The 19,661-nt window shown below is 40.4% G+C and overlaps 2 long non-coding RNA genes across 2 annotated transcripts; both read right to left on the bottom strand.

The window, feature by feature from the left end:
- Nucleotides 1-1,055: 1,055 nt before the first annotated feature.
- LOC111864188 lies at nucleotides 1,056-4,369 on the bottom strand. Its single transcript, XR_002842744.2, has 3 exons — nucleotides 3,826-4,369; nucleotides 1,389-1,432; nucleotides 1,056-1,135 (listed from the first exon to the last, which is right to left on the bottom strand). It is a non-coding gene; the product is annotated as an uncharacterized LOC111864188 (long non-coding RNA).
- A 10,863-nt stretch (nucleotides 4,370-15,232) lies between these two features.
- Nucleotides 15,233-19,420, bottom strand: LOC117282284. Its single transcript, XR_004512994.1, has 3 exons — nucleotides 18,679-19,420; nucleotides 18,526-18,588; nucleotides 15,233-15,291 (listed from the first exon to the last, which is right to left on the bottom strand). It is a non-coding gene; the product is annotated as an uncharacterized LOC117282284 (long non-coding RNA).
- Between the last annotated feature and the right edge of the window lie 241 nt (nucleotides 19,421-19,661).

The raw sequence follows: 19,661 nt of genomic DNA on the forward strand, positions 1-19,661 counted from the left end.
TCACGCGTACTACCCTATACGTGAAAATAATTATTTGGTTAAAATCTGTCTTTCAACAAGGCCATGACAGCAACATTAAAACTAATTATCTACTCATAATCTGTTATTGCCTTCTCATCTCAATCAACAAGACACATCCACAGCAATTGATACAGCGTCATTTGCGTGAGAATCAATCCCACAAAGTGCTTGTTTCTGTCAATTGTACTGACTTTGAGAGTTCATGTATGAACTATTTACACATTAAATTTTCCTTTACTTAATATAAATTAGTGCAAAATAAAGAACTGCCAATATCTAACACGATTAAGCTTTTAAACACAGCCGTATGAAATGTGAAGTCAGTCGGGTTTTAATGTGAACAGATGTTTAGGTCTGTACTTGGCCATAAATAAATATTTCTAAACCATTCTGAAGCCCACACCTACATTAAGGTAAGCTTATATTGAAAATAACGACGATAATAATGACAGGAACAACCATAGAAANGCAAAACACCTATGTCCAAACTTTAACGGTTACGGAGATAAGGGTGGTTTTCTCGCGGGTCCACTCAGTGTACCTGTCAGCTGACATGTCTTATCGATGTTTGTCCTTCAGTGTGGTGACGCCTCACACTAGCTGCATACCTGAATGCGCAGGCAGCCGCGGTACGTTCATGTTTGCCATTCATGTGTCATGTATAGTGCTTGGAACCCTAATGACATCTATGACATGGTCTGCAAGTCCTTTTTGTAGTTCAATTTATGGCTTCATGTCACTAACAAGTTAGTTTGTTAGGTACATTATTAACATTACAGAAACCACACATTCCTTCCAGTTTTAATATGTATCAACAAGAGTGCAAAACCTATCAAAGTTTCACAATTCTCTGGCAATTATCAACGTAACCTTTCGATTCTGGACATAGGTGTTTTGGGTTATATTGGCATACTTTAACATAAGGAACACCTTCCGAAGTCTGGAACATTCCTCATGGGACACCCTGTATATAATTTGGCCCATTGCCTAGAGACAGTGATGCTAAATAAGTAAAGAATCAGTTGTCAAAGAACTTACCACGAAGAAAAAATAATAGCCTGCTAAATTGAAGCCTGTGGCTACGACAAATGCTCAATCCAGCTGGAACACAAACCTGTACAAGAGATATATAAGAATTAATTCTATTAGGCACTCATCTACTGAACAAGTGACTAAGTTTCTGAAAGATACCTTTCTAAATATATGGAAATTGATTATTTTCCAGATCCCGTCGAGGAAATTTGAATGAATCTCTCTCTCAGAAACCATTTGATACATCATATAGCCAAAATTGTTATAGCTTTGTAGTGAGCTACTTAGGGACTATTTACAGGATATGCACACATTATTGCTTTTCTGAAACTTACCTTTAATAATCCATTGACATTGTGCTGATGCCTTATTATCCAACCTAAAAAATAATAAATAAAACGACATGAGAATGCTACACAGATGCACATTTACACACCAAATATCTCAATTGTTACAGTAATGCCAATTCCTACTCTTTTAAAGAGCAGGGCAAGCCCAGGTAATTTCACAGCATGGCAACCCCATAAAACCCACAGCGTTATTTCACTGCCTGTTTAGATGAGTGCGATCAAAAGTAACTACACGTACTGGCTCCCGAATACATGAAAAATCGGATATTAATTCAAAAATGCTAGCGGAAATTCTCTGAAATATAGAGGAGTGGGGCAAATGGTGGAATGAGAACGGGTAGGAGAAACTGGAGCACACAGCGAAAGCCCTGCCCAGTGCCACTTTGTCCGTCACAAATATTAAGAGGCATTTTCTGGGATGGAACCCGGTGGAAGAAATGGGGTGAGCTACTAACTACCTGCGCTATGCCACGTTCTACTCTAACCGATATTTAATATCAAATTATGTATGCTAGCAACTGTGGATCCATTGTGTTGATGCTTAGAATTACAGTATAAACAGTGTGCATTCATCTACTGATAGTCTCACTGGTGTGCAACATGTTACACATTAAATGTAACTCGACTATCAGGACCGGATATTCGCCAGTTCCATGGAAACTCAAGCAGTTCACATGGTTCCGGAATCTGGAAGACTGCGGCGGAAGCCAACTCATATAGACCTACGAGCCTACTCCCAGTAAAGAACAAAATCTTCAAAAGAGCAGTACTCAAGAGATTATGCCAAGTAGCAGAAGAAACCAGACTCTTCCCGGACAGAAACACTCTACCATAGAACAAGTATACTCCGAATTGCACAGATAATAAGAGGAACTCTACTGCTATGCGGTGCTCCCAGACATCACACAAGCGTATGATAAAGTATGGTACCCAGGCCTCTTGTTCAGAATCAGAGAAACATTCCCTATGCAGACTACTGAATATTGAAATCACATCTAAAGGGACCCATACACGTACGAGTCTGGCTCGCGAGTCGGACTCGGCTCGAGTTCCAATGATCCAGACTTGTCCGCGTGTCTGTCGCAAAGTTAGGAGTCAGCTCATGCACTTATGGTGAAATTAATCTGAGTCAAGCTTGCCGTGCCAGACTTGTACATGTATGGGCCCCTTAACGGATGGACCCTCTCAAGTAAAATTCAAAGGCGAAACCAAAAACTTAAGAAAACAGAAGCAGACCTACCACAAGGAAGTGTCTCAGGATCTGTCCTATTTCTTATCTACGCAAGCGACCTCCTGACATCAGACAACACAACAACTGCTACCTTCGCGGATGTTACAGCAATCTCAGCTAAACATGAAGGTCCAGCGATAGCCACAATGAAACTCCAAGCTACCGTGAATAAACTTGATTAGGCGAAGAAATGGAGAATTAAAATAAATCGAAGCAAATCTACGCAAATTACATTCATCCTATGCAACGAAACCTGTCCGACAGTGCAAATGCACCATGTTGAACCACCCCAGAAAGAAGTGAAAGATCTGGGCATCCATCTCGATAGAAGCCTGAGATGGACAAGGCACATCAAAACCGAAAAGAAACGGCGCAACCATCGAAATCCTCCAGTGCTTTCAATGTAAGACCCTCCAACCCATCGGAACGCACTTTGTACGTAAACAACCACAGGATCCATGAAGATCTGCAAATGAAAACAGTGCTCAGTGAAGTAAAGAAAGTGGAATGCCAAATTCTTAAGAAAATTAGAAAAGCACACAAATGCACTAGCAGTGAACATGTTAGACAATAGCGAAACTGCACATAAACTGAAAAGATACACCGTCCTAACTCTACAAGAGAGACCAGAGTAAAACCCCAATACAAGCATTCAAACAATATCTAATTGAAAACAAAAATGCCACTAGGCATAACTCATTCACGAGCCAGTACTTACTGAAGATATATATTTATAGCACTTCACAGCTACAATATGTACGTTATTATATTATGTACTATACATGTAAATCTTGCAAACAATCAGAATATACTGACAATAGACGGACAATGACTTTGACAGATGTGAGATCTATCATCTCGTCAGAGAGGCCGACCCATATCGAAGAAACCGGAACTGTCTGTAAGTAACTAAGACTTGGTCATGAACCTCAGAGGGGGTCAGAAACCAAAACGGACGGACTGACCGATCGTCGGACGTGATGTGACTTGACTTTGATGTTACCTAGCAACGAACAATGAAGAGTATAACAAACTGCGAAGTTCTTGAGGGTGCCGTATTTATTTGTAGTGTGTGTAAATTAACGAGACTATTATAATCATTTGTAGTTACGAGTCATAACTGTTCAGTAAATCAAGTAATAAATCCAAAACCAGTGTCTAGTCACTAACACGTGACAATATGTTACTTACCTATCACAATAAAGGCAACTGTCAAGGCTGAAGTGAAAATCAGCAAGAAGACATCGAGCACAGTAATGTTAGCCTGAAACAATGTATGGAAAAAAATAGATTTATCTTTTATTACACTAACAACAAAGAAATCTACAAACTAGCAAGACTACAAAATGAAACAATTGTAGTAGAAACTCCAAGAAAGGCCAAAGGGATCCCACAGTGCATGCGACTGCGACAACATGGTCATACCAGATCATATTGTAACAAACCGTATGAATGTGTAAAATGTGGTCGGTCGCACAGCACACAGAGCTGCAAAAAATCTAGAAACACCCCTGCAAAATGTGTAGTCTGTGGAGGTGCACATCCGGCTAATTACAGAGGACATGAATATTATCACAGTTTATTGAAACAACCAAATAACACTAACAATAGACTAAACATTCAACAGCCCAAGGTCACGCGTTGGCCTCCCATATCAAGTCCCTCCATTCCTCTCTATCCTGCACTGCTCTCTTCCAGTTCCTTACACCCATTAACTTCTTCGCATCTTCTTCCATTGCATCAATCCATCTAGTTCTTGGTTTCCCAGCACGTCTCCTACCGCCTGTTGTACTGTATAATATTTTCTTTGGGATACGCTCCTTATCCATTCTCTCTGCATGCCCAGCCCATTGCAATCTCTTAAGCTTTATCGTCACTGAGATCTCTGGTTCCTTATATTATTTGTATAACTCTTTATTATATCTTATTCTCCATATCCCATTCTGTTTTATTGGTAAATAAATACTTATTAGGATTTTCCTCTCGAATGAACTGATGACTGATTCCTCTTTCTTGTTTAGCATCCAACCCTCACATCCATAATAAAGCACAGGTCTTATCATTGTTTTATATATTTTTGTTTTAATCGCTCGGTGTATATCCCGTGATCTAAAAACTGATATTAACGAGAAATATGCATTAATTGCTAGTCTTAGTCTTCTTGTTATTTCATGATTTTCCTCTCCATTTTTGTGGAGTTTCGATCCTAAATATATGAAGTCTTCAACTATTTCTATCGAGTCCCTTTCCATGTTAATTTCTCCAGTTTGCCTTAGATTCCTTCTGGAGTGTATCAGCATTTTAGTTTTATTTACATTCACCTCTAAGCCAGTTGCTTTTGCTATTGTTTTTATTTCTTTATATGTCTCCTTCATTGCTCTTAGGGATCTCGATACTATAATAATATCACCAGCATACGCCATCACTTGCTTTTGTTTATACGCTGTTGTGTTCCTTGTGTCCACATTACATTTCCTCACTATATATTCCAATAGCAAGTTAAATAGTGATGGTGCCAAACTATCCCCCTGTTTTAATCCTTGAATCATCACTGGAAATTACGGAGTCCAGAAACTTCTCATCGTCTTGTATCCGATGAAACATCTGCATACAGAATTCCTTACGAACCACCTTATCTGCATCCGTAAAGTGTTGAACGATGGATAATGCGTACGCTTTTTAAGTGTAAACGTTTTGGTAACACTCGCCACACAGTAACATTTGGAATACCAGTTTCCCGAGACCCACGTCCCGTTGACTTTCGTGGACTTCGAAGTTCTCCCTAATCTGTTGCACTGTAGCGTCAGTAAACACGTGGCCGACCGGGTGGCTTGTCATAGCGCACAGAATAACCGGTCTGAACAAAATTCTTGTGTCAGGAGTAAATTGTAGGCCTACTGGGAGGTTCCTTGCGATGCTGAGTGCGAAATATACTTTGAACTTGTGTAGCAGGCTTCGTTTCTTCGAATCAAAAAACACAACGAGCACGCTCTGCACATGTGAAAGTAGCCATCTTGATTTTATCTGCGGGAGCGCTCGCGGTGGCGGTATTAGATACTACAGTACCACGTGCGTCAAACTCTGTTTTTTGCTACATTATGACAGTTCAAAACGTTGTGTATATCCGCTGTATAAATTTATATAAGCTTTCAAAAATGTAAAGCTTTTTTGAAACATCCTGTATATTCAAGCGCCGCTTAATTTTGCGAGACTTGAGCGTGAGCCAAGCACCAGGGTCGACCCTACTTGTTTATTCTGTGTCCGCCTTTTCCAGTATTGAGTAGTCCACACTTCGTAATTCTTTGTGAATACAAAGTAATAGGTTCGCCCTTTTCGGGGAGAAACATGCGTATGGGCACTTCCCTTCAGGTGTTCTCCACCGAGGTTAAAAATCCTCTTAATTGGAAATCTTACTTAGAATTCCTATGACCAACCAGTACTCCTTACGGCTGAGCACAATAATCATTCAAGGTCGATGTGCGGGGACCGGTTTTTATGGCCCACCCCTTACATGCTCCTTACTGCTGAAAGCTCATACTCTTCTTTACGGACCATGAATTAAGGGAAGTTTTGCGTAGGTTGAGAAAATACGACCTAGAACTGCAACCTGATAAATGTGAAGCAGCATTTTTATAACATGTAACTAAAGACAGTGTAAAACCTGATGAGAAAAAGGTAGGGGCTGTCAGGAATTTCCCAGTTCCCACATCCACATGGACGCTAAAAAGCTTCTTAGGTTTGGCAGGCTACTGCTGACGGTTTTTGCGCAATTTTTGCAAATAGCTGAACCGTTGGCACAATTGTTGAAAAATAACACGCCTTATGTGTGGGATGATGAAACGGATAAGGCTTTCAATACCTTAAACAGTACCTAATAACTGAACCTTTGCTTCAGTACTATGATTTCACGCGACCTTTCTTGCTAACTACAGATGCGAATAATGAAGACATTGGAACAGTATTAAGTCTAGGATCCACAGATAGGCCGTTCCACAGCTTATGCGAGTAGAACTTTAAATAGTAAAGTAAAAAAGTAAAGCTATCCCTGTAACAGGCCGTGAAGGCCCATAGGGTTGACACGTTGAGGGTCCCGCATTATCTAGAAAATGGGCTCAAAGATGACGGTAAGGCTGTCAGCCTTACGCGCCTGCTGCGCTTTACTCCCCAGGAAAATTATTTAATTCCTGATACTCATTTCTGTTAGAGACTGTCAACCCCAGGGCCATAGTGCGGCTGAAAGGATTAGGTCAATTGAAAAATCCAGTGGCCTCATCGAACTTGAACCCGCAACCTTCCAGCTTGTAGCATAGCCCCTCAACCAACTATGCTAACGCAAGAGTGCATAACGGAATTACCCAGCAGTAGAAAAGGAATTGTTGGCTATTGTTTGGGGATGCAAACACTTTCGACAAAATCCGTACTGTAGGAATTTTATCATAGTCATAGATCACTGTTCCGTGACATGAATATTCAGTTTGAAGGACTCGAGTTCGAGACTCTTAAGATAGAGCTTAAAGCTCGAAGAATGCTAATATGAAGTGATTTAATGGAAAAGTTGAGAAAACAAAAATGCAGACTCACTCAGCGGAATCCATGTTACTACACCAGTTTCGGAAAACTAAGGTAACAAAGCAAGAGCCAGTCAGGAAGATAAGGCGAGGATTCTCAGAGAAATGCATGAAAACCCGAGAAGCGGTCATTTAGGAATGAACAGGATATATGAGAGAATAGAGCTGTTTGTATCTTAGCCAGGTATGAAACGAGAAATCGAGGATTACGTTAAATGTTGTGAAATTTGTCAGAAAAAACGATTGGGGAAACTTGGTTCCCTGGATTAACGTGGTTAAACAGATTTAAATTAGGATTTTTATTTGAATAAATGTTCTTTGTACATTAAATATGAAAATTTATTGAAACATTATATTGAAAAATCATTTATTGAAATTACCCAAAACGTTCAGTTTGTAGTTACGTGGGCGAGTGAGTTGAGGAGCTTGCTGATTGGTTGTGTTCCAGGTAGGTCTATAATAGCTAAAGTAGGAAACGTAGTTCGTGCAGGAACAATTGTCCACATTTCGTCCAGAGAAACCGAAATAGCAAAGCCGACGTAAACGTCCATTACCATTACGGCTGGGTAAATATCGTTCCCACAGAGGAGTCACCCATTGTTAAGTAACGGTAGGCTAACGCTCTCCCAACTCCAACGCACAGCCCTGAACACGAATTTCTGTGAAAACAATTCACTAAGCTGATATGGTTAGTACGGTAATTACAATGATTCCCGACGCGAGGCGATCTCGAAAGAGCAGAATGGAATCATACGGGAAGGTGGGGGGGGGGAGGGCCTACTATCACGGCTGCCTAACAAATATATTTTTCCCACAGTGAAGTCACCCATCACACGACCCACCTCCAGAGGCTTCACGCTGCATGAGCTGATGTTCGGCAGGAAGCCGAATATACCTGGCGCATTATAGAAGGGAGCCCCAGACATGCCTTATACGTATGATAAGTACATAAGGGAATTGAAGTCTAGGCTCAGTCCAGTTATGAATTAGCTAAGTGCAATCTGATAGCTAAGATGGAACGAACTAAGGAACAGCAAGACAAAACTGTAAACATTCCTTTGTTTTAAGTTTTGGATAAATAAAGTCTTACTTCAAGAGGAAAGGGTTAGGAGAGGTCACTGAAACTCTCACCACCTTGGATAGGACCTTACGAAGTAGTAGACGTCTAAGATGTAAATATTACATCAAAATTTCCAAGGAACAATAACAATACTATCAAGGTAAATGGCAACAGACTGACACTGTTCTTTGGCTGATTGCAGGGCCATGCCTGCCAGACTGTGGACCCTCTGCAGCACACTGTTTTTAAACAGACAGCTTCTCTCGACGTCACCATATAAAAAGTACACTGAATCTCTAGGCCTATATTACGACGCAGGTACCGCACAGCTGTACAATACGGAATGGAAGAGTTCACGTTTGTAAATCTGGAAGAGGGTAATCAAAATTTGGAAATCGTAAAGAAGTATGCTAGTTTATAGATACATTTTTGCAAGGCCCACGACCACGTGTTCAGGATCAATTTCTCTGTCTATGAAAAGCATGAGGTATTTGGCTAGACAGGTTGAGGAAGTAGAAAGCTTGAAACTACTTGTAAAATAATTAACCAGAATTGACGAAGAAGCGATTCATTTGCGTTTTAACTCTATTCGTGGAATTAGCAAAATCTTGTTTCTTACTATGGACAGTGAGGATGCATCATATTACACACACAAAATTTCGAACTTAGAGAGGGAACAGGCTAATTTTTTTAAACGTTCCGAAGAACAAATAGCAGTGATAAAATTGACGTTAAGATTATGAACACGACATTACATGACGTATATGCGAACGAGAGGATACTAACAAACAGGATGGAGAACACGGCCAGACACGTTACTGAACGCGATGGTGAGATAAAGGGAATGTTTACTTCTACTTCCATGCTGCTTGCTGTAAATGAGCATTCGGAGCGACTAGACAGTTTGGGCGAATGTAGACGGGATTACGAAATTTTAATTGAAGCCATTATATAGTCTCAAAAGGGCACAACTTCAGCCACATGTCAATACACCTGCGCAGATCTTGAAACAGATGACATAAATCAAGCTGACATTTCGAGGGACGTGACATTGCTAATTCAGTTGAGTGTAGCCTACCATAACTTCGTTTGAGAATTAGCGAATTTGCCGTATTTTTGAAGTACAATTAAGTATTTTGTTTATATGATTAGACTACCGCTAATTAATAATGTGAAATATAGTGTGAACCATATTTTGCCCCTAGCAATTAAGATAGGGAATAATGAGTTTAAATTTACATTTACATGGCCAGAACGTGAGTATTTGTTAATGAATATAGCTAAGCAGTTTTATGCTAGGTTAAGTGCAGACGAATTAAAGGAACGTAAACTGATAACAGCCATCGACTGTGCAAACAAAATTACCCTGTGCAAGTAAAGCATTTAGACGAAGAGCGTGAGGCCTAATTGCTTCATCCCATTAGAAGCGTATCTAGCAGTTGTTCTCAGAGAACAGTAGTACTAAACCAAACACTACAGAACCAGTTAAATACTGTGTTCTCCATGAGTGGATACACTCACTGTGCTGTGTTCGGGATAGGAACCTACAGATGTTGAGATACAAGGCACAGGAAAGCTCAAGTTCCACAATATGTGAAAGGGCTGAGGGACCAAGGTTCCCATTCAGGCCCAAGTAAACATTACCTCCAACAATACAGGCAAGGACATTATTTCGCCCTTATCCCTTCAATATAACTGTTACTTGCCTGAAGGAAGACAATCGGCACACAGATGGCAGTGAGTTTGTCAGCCTTACTCGTAAGCCACCCTTTACCCCCCAGGAAAATGCATGGTACTCATTTCTGTTAAAGGCTGAGTCGACCCCAGGGCCATATTGCGGCTGGAAATATTAGGTAAATTGAAATAATCCAATTACCTATGTAACCGCTCCACTGTCGTTCACTAGTTTTAGGTATCATTAAAATATTTAGTACAAGACTTAATTGCAGATAACAGGTAGTCAAGCCAGTGGGACATAGTCACTTTCTTGTTTGCAGGAACTGACTTATTCCCAGTCTCACTGTTACACAAGAAACACCCCTGTGGCTTCTTAGAAATCTTGTGTGAACTCCTACATTTCAAAATTACCCAATCAGTGGAATTAAGGGGGAGTGGCTTAGCTGAGGAATTGACCACCGGGAACCTCAGGGTTATCACGGAAGTTAGTCGCCAAGTTCAGCTGTCTGCCAAATTGAACACTCAAAATGTGGTAATTTGAGAAAACCGCAGAGAGGTGTCGCACGATTAATAAGCTCAATAAAAGCCGATTAAGCAGCAAGAATAAAGTCCTGCCAACTGTCTACTGGCAAGGACAGTTATCCTTATAAACCCCGGTTTTAATGAGAACCAATCAAATACATGCGAGGGATGGAGTAACTGTTAGCTTTTGAAAGAGAGACGGCGCTAAACTCAGATACTTCGAGCCGCAAGCCAACTACCCACAACGTGTGGGACAACTTCTGCTACAGGTAATGTATAAAAAAAAGGTGTAAAACTTCATAAAGTCATCTCACCAGAAGGTCCACCATTTTGTAATAACGTGGCATACAACGCGTGAGGGATCAAGGAGTCAAATCAGTGCTCAGTTTAGTTATGAGGATGAACTTTTCCTTCATAAAATATTTTAGTTTTTTTTGTTTAATCAGCAATCAGGATATACATTCTATAATCTAATATTATAGGTGTTTAAATGACATGATGAGGAGGCGTCCAGCGGCGAATCCTAGGTAATTCAAATCAGGTCAATTGGCCAGTTTCGTTTGAGTCGTCTGTTGTCTTCTCTTGTCGATAGCGTCTTTAGGAGTGGATTTTTGTGAGTTATGATTTTGTTGTGATGTCTGTTGCTTTTTTTGTTGGATGACGTCTTGTACGGGAGATATACCAAGATCGGAGTGGAGAGTTGCTTTCGAGACATACCACGGTGCGTCGACTATCATTCGTAGGACCTTAGATTGGCTTCTTTGGATTATTGCTGTGTTGGATTTGCTGGCGCACCCCCATAGTTCCAAGCCGTACATCCAAATAAGAATGATTATAGTCTTGTAGATCAGAATTTTATTTCCGACGGTTAGCTTTGATTTTCTGCCTATTAGCCAGTTTACCTGTTTAATGGTTAGGTCTACTTGTTTTAGTTTCTTGACTATATGCTGCTTCTATATTAGTTTGTTGCCTATAGTCATACCTAGGTATTTTATTTCTGTTTTGCGTGGTATTTGGATATTATTGATGTATATATCAGGTGTCGGCTTTTTTCATAAGGTGAAAGTTATGTAGCAAGTCTTGTTTTCATTTATTCTGATGCGCCACTTCTCGAACCAATTTTGTAATGTACTAAGGTGACGTTGAAGGTCTGTTGCTGCTCTCTCTGGGTCTTTGTTAATTGACAATATAGCTATATCATCGGCAAATGTTCCAAGAGTTATATTTGAGGAAGTAGGTAGATCAGATGTAAATAAGGTGTATAAAGTTGGGCCAAGGACACTGCTCTGTGGGACGCCTGCTTTTATCGGTTGTGGTTCAGATTTTTCATTTCCCACTCTTATTTGAAACTTGCGGTCACTTAGGTAGGATTTGAGAAGATTAAAATATGGTGGTGGAAGGCTTTGTTTGATCTTGTATAGCAGACCTCTATGCCACACCCTGTCGAAGGCCTGGCTAACGTCTAAGAACCCTGCTGTACAGTAGCTTCTGTCGTCTAAGGCTTTGTTAATGATATTTGTTATTCGATGGATCTGCTGCATGGTAGAGTGGTCTTGACGAAATCGAAATTGGTGGTGTGGAATCCACTCTTCTGGCCTCAAATATTTGTTTATTCTTCTAAGTATAAGTTTTTCAAAAACTTTCAACGTCACTGATTTGATGGATGCTGATTGGGCAGTATGAAGTGATTTCTGTTGGATCCTTTCCTGGTTTGCTATCGTGATTATTTGTGAGATTTTAAAGTGTTTAGGCCAGTAGGACATTCTTATTATTCCATTGAGGATGTAGGTTAGTACTACTATTCCTTTTTTTGGTAGTTCCTTTAGCATTTTTGGTGTGAATTGGTCTAGTCCGGGTGTATTTTTTAAAACCAAAGATTTTATCACTTCTTTGATTTCCTTCGGGGAGGTGATTGTCAGAGTCTGTTGTATTTCTATGGGAGCTGCTAAGTTTTGTTCTATTTCTCGATCTCTTGCCTCATTATGCGGAGTAAATACATTGGAAAAATGTTTTGCGGAGAGTTCAGATTTCTCTTTATTACTTCTTGCCCAGGGGCCTGCAGTTGGTGTTGTTTCTCGTATTGGTGGCGAGGATTCTTTAGGTTTTTTAATGTTTTTAATAGGCTTCCATATTGAGTAATCATACCTGCTGAGGTTTTGTATGTAATCCGTAAAGGATGATTCTCTCAGTTCTTTTACTTTGGCTTCTAGCTTATTTGTTAACTGGTTATATCTGGTTTTATCGGTTGGGTTGTGGGTTCGGTGCCATATCACTCTTGCCTTTCTTTTATCCTTTAGAAGTTGTTTGATTTCTAAAGGAGTGCTGTTGGTACTTCTTTGCGATTCCAGTGGAGGTGTGGATTGTTAGTGTTTTGTGTTTAGTGTTAACACTTTTGTTAGTGTTTCAATTGCAAAATCTAGGTGTTCGGCATTCTTCAGCGTTATTTTTAGATTTATATTGTTTGCAATTTCTTCTCTATATTTTTCCCAGTTGGTATTATGGTTATGTAATCTTGAAGTGTTATGTCTGATTATCACTGAAGAACTTATGGTCGTTATAATGGGAGTATGATCTGATGAAAGTTCAAAATTAGGGACTATGTCTGTATATGCTGCCGAAATTCCTTTTGTTACAAAAAAGTCTAGCAGGTATGGTGTTTTTGCAGGGTCAGTTGGCCAGTACGTCGGAGTTCCACTTGAGATATATGAACAGTTATTGTCCTGTGTAAGTTTTGCAAGTTCCCTTTCTTTCGTGGTTGTTAGTCTTGAGCCTCATATGACGTTTTTGCTGTTATAGTCTCCTCCAGCTATGAATCTCTGGCCTAATGCGCTAAAGAATTGCTCAAAGTGTTCTTTTTTATGTTGTGCCTAGGGGGGCAATACATCGCTGATATAGTTAATCCATAAGGGAATGTACTGACTTTTATAAAAGTGGCTTGTAAGTGATTCTCCTTGTATTTTTGGAGTTGGTAATGATCAATTGTTTGCTTTATGAGAATAGCAGTGCCTCCGTGTGCGGTGCCATCTGGATGATTAGTATGTTACACTCTGTAGTTTGGAATTTTGATATTACTTTCTGCTCTGAAGTGCCTTTCGCTAATGAGCAGAATGTTGCTCTTTAAGGAACAGAATCACTTCGTCTTTGTGTCCAATAAGACCATTCGCATTCCAGAGTGCTATTCTCAGAAACTTAGTTATTACTTCAGTTTGTTTATTAGCGTGGTTAGCATGTTAAGTACTAAGCTATTTTGCTGTGTAAGTTGATTAAACATCTGTTTGAATTCTTCTAGAAATTTGCTTAGCGTTGCGTCTTGGCTGTTGTCGTTTTTACCTCTGGTTACGTCTGCATAGGACCTGTTTACTCTGGGAGGCAGGATTGGTGGTGTGTTGGGTAGGGGGGCAATAGGGTGAGGGTCTGGTGCTGCAGTGTAATTATCATTTGGAATTTTCGTTTTTGGGTTGCATTTCTATTTTTAGTTAAGTTGTGGTAGTATTCACAGCCCTTGTAATTTGTGGGATGCGATCCTCCACAAAGGCCTCATTTCGCCGGGGTGTCTTTACTCTTTTTGCAAGTTGTTGAATTGTGATGTCCACCACATTTGACACACAGCTAAGGCCTATTGCAATAGGTCTTAGAATGGCCGTACAACTGGCATCTTGTGCACTGAATTATGTGCTTGGATTTATTAGGCGGTTCGATTTCAATGATTTTGTTTTGGAGATTTCTTATTTTATACACTTCCTTGTTGTTGTTTGCTGACTCTAAATCTACAAAGAATAAGTTGAGCGGTTATTTAGTTTGACGATGCTTTGCAGTGATTATGTTTCTGACCTTGTGGCCTAGTACATATAATTCTTCCGTTATGTCCTTTAGTTCTACAGTATGGTGTAGGTGCTTTATGACTATTTTATAGGGCCTTTCGTCTCTTGGTTGGTACAAATGGAATATGATGTTGTTTTCTCTCATAAAGTTTATCATCTTCCTGTATGTTTCTGGGGAGTTGCAGTTTATTTTGATTATGTTGTGTGCCATTGACCTGGTGCTGTAATTCTCTTCTTCAGTTACCACAGCTAAGTGATTTATCATCTGAGGATAATTTATGACGTCATATACGAATATTGGTGGAGGTCTGGGAATCTTCTTTGTTGTGTTTGCGTTTTCTGTTTCTTCTTCATTTACTGTTTCGTTTGGAGGTAGGTCATATCTGTTGTTTGTTGTTACCGTTGCTTCTGAAGGATTGTTGTTTTGGATGACTTTGTTTGTTTTCCTTCATTTGGTACCTCTTACTTTTTGCCATGCTGTAGCGTTAGTAGTTTCAGTGATGTCCCCATCTTGTTCATCACCAGTGGTGGGGATTGTTCTGCGCAGTTGGTTGCGATGATTTGGTAATGAATTGGGTCATCTATAGTCGGTTGGGAACTGCATGGGAGATTAAATGTGTTAGATAAGAAATGTTGGTTTTGCATGTGTATTGGAATTTGTGTTGGTGGAGTTACTTGACTGATGATGTTGGTTGCCACTGGGTACTTACAGGTTGATACATTTGAAAGTTGTTGCATCCTGGTCCATTGCTTGCTGGTAGCATTTCTTGTCTGTATTTAGGTTTCTTCTGTTTTGATTTGACACTTACAAGTCGCCACTGTAATTTATTGTAATTGGTTGTATTGTTAATACGTCTTGATTTTCCACTGAACACTGTAGCTAGCTTTCTATCTCACTCGGAACTTCAGATCGGTAACCTCTTAGCTCTCACAACATGTCTGATCACCCGAAGCGCACGAACAATTCTCATAAAATATTTTGAGTAGCTTTTCTGTCTGTTGGTTCCAGCTAAGTAAATTAAGAAGGGACAATGACATATACTTAGGTTTGAGTATGGTGTGGTTTTGGAATTTATTGTAGTATTACTTATTAGTGTAAAACCGAGATTAACGACCGTGGGGATCCGTTGCACGGACCACGTGACACCCCCTATCCACAAGAGTTGGCACTAACTTCCCCGACAAGAGGCGGTCGCTCTATCGGTATAGTTCGATTGCAGACTACATGTCACAGAGTTACTTCGTATACGTGAAAAATATCGCCCAGTTGGAGGCGAACAGTTCGTATCACCTCTTAAGGGTTAATGATCTACATTTCAGGCCAACAAATTATAACATTTGCCAAGTTTACATTGTTTGCTGTTAAGCACTTGAATGTGAAACGCGATATACGTAAGAAAAGGTAAAAGCTATCCTGTAACAGACTGCGGAGGCCAATAGGGTTGTGAGACGTCGAGGCTCCCACATTTTGTATTCTGCTCACGCATGGCGCCCAGGAACACTCCTGGTACTCATTTCTGTTAGCGGTTGAGTCAATACTATGCCACCACAGTGAAGCTGGGAGGTATTAAGTCAACTGAAAAATCAAATGATCTCATCGGGAATTGAACCCGCAACCTTTCGGCTTGCAGCACACGGAACACAGTAAATTTCAGGTGTACAAAATAGGTAAAATTTAACAGACTTTGGGTGGAACCAGCAGCAAAGAACGTAAACATAAAATGCTAATTGAAGTTTCACTAGTTGCACTTCAATCTATCTGCAACTATCTGGCTTTCCCAAAGCCATTCTGCATTAACACTTGTTGTTTACATTATTATTCAGACCTGAATGTCCCGACTTCGGCCAATGAATTGCCGAGGTTTATTGTACATCACGAAACTACCCAGGCAGTATTATAATGCAGTAACCATGCATAGTTAGCTGAAGGCGACCTTGTAAGCTACATATTATTCCACTCACTTTCAAGTCTGAGGGCATGTAATATATAAATCCTGTAAGCGGTAACGTAGTTGGTTGAGGCACAATGCTACAAGCCGAAAGGTCGTGGGATCGAATCGCAATGAGTTCATTGGATTTTTTCAATTTACCTAATCTTTCCAACCGCACTACTGCCCTGGGGTCAACTCAGCCTCTAACAGGAGTGAGTACCAGGAATATTCCTAGGGGTAAAGAGAGGCCGGCGTGTAAGGCTGATAAACTTTCCACCATCTATGAACCTATTGTCTAGAAAATGTGGGAGCCTCAACATCTCTCAACCCCATAGGCTTCCACGGCCTGTTACAGGACACCTTTACCTATTTTTTACCATCCTATTATGCATTAAGAAAATGCAGAAAAAAAGGAACACGAACTGAAATAATGTACACCTTAAGATGAGAATGTACTATACGTATTACATTATAGTACTTAAATATTCTACAAATGGTTCAACCAACCCCTAGTCAATTACAGTGAGTGAAATCGAAACATTACTATCAAGTCTGAAGGCATGTAATACCTGTACCAACCTAGTATGACGTAGGATAATGGAGAAGACACTAAAATGAATTGAGATAATATATGGGCCATTCTAAATTACTGTCACGGAGGGATTCCTTGGCCTATAATTTTCAAACCTTCCGTGCCACGAAATGTGTGTATGGTGCAAGTTCTATTCTGCAGCATTTATTCTACAAGCAGAACCTCTTTAGTTACACTTCATATTCTATCAGCAGTTCTATTTCATTATTCAGTGTTTGATTTTTACTGGCCAAGGAAACCCCGACAATAATTGAGAATTACAGAGATGGGAAATACATAATATATTGTGACGTGGATGGCACAACAGGAAATAGGGGTCTCGTGAACTCTTGTGTTCTCGCGGCGGAGATCACATACCCCCACTCCTTCAATCATTACGCAACGCTCGGTAAACACACTCCCACCCCCGGTGACGTAACAGCATTTGGGCGGTTGCTACGTTAACAGGCCAGTAAACACTCCGCCCCCCTCGGTACATAACAGAGGTCACCGCTTTTAACACGGGGCAACAGGGAATGGTATAGAAGGCCGACTGAGCGGTGTGTGATATTAGGAGTGACACATTGTGGATCGTGAAGTCACCGAGAACAGTGGAAGTAACTGTGATACTGCCGATGGCAGCAGTCGTGAAACTGTGAATTGTGTAAATGAAAGAGCGAGTGTTCTGGATCTAGCCAATTTATTGAACACTTGCTCCTACATTTACACAATTCAGTTTCACAACTACTGCCATGGCAGTATGACAATACTTCCAATGCTCTTGGCGACTTCACGATCCACACAGTCACTCCTAATCACACACCGCTCAGAAGACTTTTACACCATTCCCTGTTGCCGTGTTAACAGAGGTGACCCCTGTTTGGTCACCGCGAGGGGCGAGCGTAGTATTTACTGACCTGTTACCGTAGCAGCGGCTTCTATGCTGCTACGTCACCGTAGGGGGAGTATTTACCCAGCGTTGCATAATGATGGAAGGAGTGGGGGTATGTGACGTCACTCAGGACATTGCAGAGTTCATGTGAGCCTTACTTCCTGTTGCGCCATCCACGTCACAGTATTTACAGGATGTCCATGGAGGAATGTGCCTTACTTCGGAAGGGTGTTCCTTATGTTAAAGTATGGCGATATAACCCAAAACATCTATGTTCAAAGTTGAATGGTTACGGAGATAATGGCCTGAGAAAAGTGTGGTCTTCTGGCGGGTCCATGCACTGTACCTGTCAGCTGACATGTCTTATTGATGTTTGTCCGGCAGTGTGGTGATGCTAGCTCACACTAGCCGCATACACTTGCATACCAGAATGCGCAGGCAGCCGTGTTACGTTAGTGTTTGCCATTCATGTGTCATGTATAGTGCTTGGAACCCTAATGACAACTATGACATGGTGTGCGAGTTTTTTTTATGTAGTTCAATTTAATGGCTTCATGTCACTAACAAGTTAGTTCGTTACGTACATTATTAACATTACAGAAACCACATATTCCTTCCAGTTTTAATATGTATCAACAAGTGTGTAACACTTATCAAAGTTTCACAATTCTCTCCGTAACCGTTCAACGTTGGACATAGATGTTTTGGGTTATATTGGCATACTTTAACATAAGGAAAACCCTCCCGAAGTCTGGCACATTCTTCCTGGGACACCCTGTATATAATTTGGCCCATTGCCTAGAGACAGTGATGCTTAATAAGTAAAGAATCAGTTGTCAACGAACTTACCACGAAGTAAAGAAAATAACCTGTTACAATGATGCCTGTTGCCACAATACACGCTCGCTCCAGCTGGAACACAAGCCAGTACAAGAGATATATAAGAATTAATTCTATTGGGAACTCATCTACTGATCAAGTGACTAAGTTTCTGAAAGATACCTTTCTAAATATATGGAAATTTATTATTTTCCAAGTCCCTTCGTCGAAATTTGAATGAATCTCTCTCTCAGAAAACAATTCAGTACATCATTTAGCCAAAATTGTTTTTGTCTTGTAGTGAGCTACTTAGAGACTAGCTAGAGGTTATGCATCAATTATTGCTTTTCTGAAATTTACGTTTAATCTTCCAATAACATGGAGGAAAGGCCATGTTATCAAACCTGAAAAATAATAAATAAAACATGAGAATGCTACACAAATGCACATTTACACTCCAAATATCTCACTTGTTACAGTAATGTCAATTCTTCTCTTTAAATGAGCATGGCAACCCCGTAAAACCCACAGCATTATTTCACTGCCTGTTTAGATGAGTGCAATCAAAGTAACTACACGTACTGGCTCCCGAATATACGAAAAATAGGATATTAATTCAAAAAAGCTTGCGGAAATTCTCTGAAATATATAGCAGGTGTGGGGCAAATGGTGGAATGAGAACTGGTAGGAGAAACTGGAGCACACAGAGAAAACCCTGCCCAGTGCCACTTTGTCCGTCACAAATATTAAGAGGCATTTTCTGGGATGGAACCCGGTGAAAGAAGATGCGTGAGCTACTAATCACCTGTGCTATGCCACAGCCTACTCTAACCCATATTTAACATTAAATTATGTATGCTAGCAACTGTGGATCCATTGTGTTGATGCTTAGAATTACAGTATAAACAGTGTGCATTCATCTACTGATATCCTCACTGGTGAAAGGGGATATTGTATCTGTGGGTTATGAATCACAAGACAATATGCACAACATGTTACACATTAAATGTAACTCGACTATCAGGATGGGATATTCGCCAGTTCAATGGACAGTCACGCAGATCACATGGTTCCGGAATCTGGTAGACCGCGGCGGAAGCCAGCTCATGGATGAGCCTATTCCCAGTAAAGAACAAAATCTTCGAAAGAGCAGTACTCAAGAGATT

Source organism: Cryptotermes secundus, unplaced genomic scaffold (assembly GCF_002891405.2).
Source record: "Cryptotermes secundus unplaced genomic scaffold, Csec_1.0 scaffold2239, whole genome shotgun sequence".
Taxonomy (NCBI): domain Eukaryota; kingdom Metazoa; phylum Arthropoda; class Insecta; order Blattodea; family Kalotermitidae; genus Cryptotermes; species Cryptotermes secundus.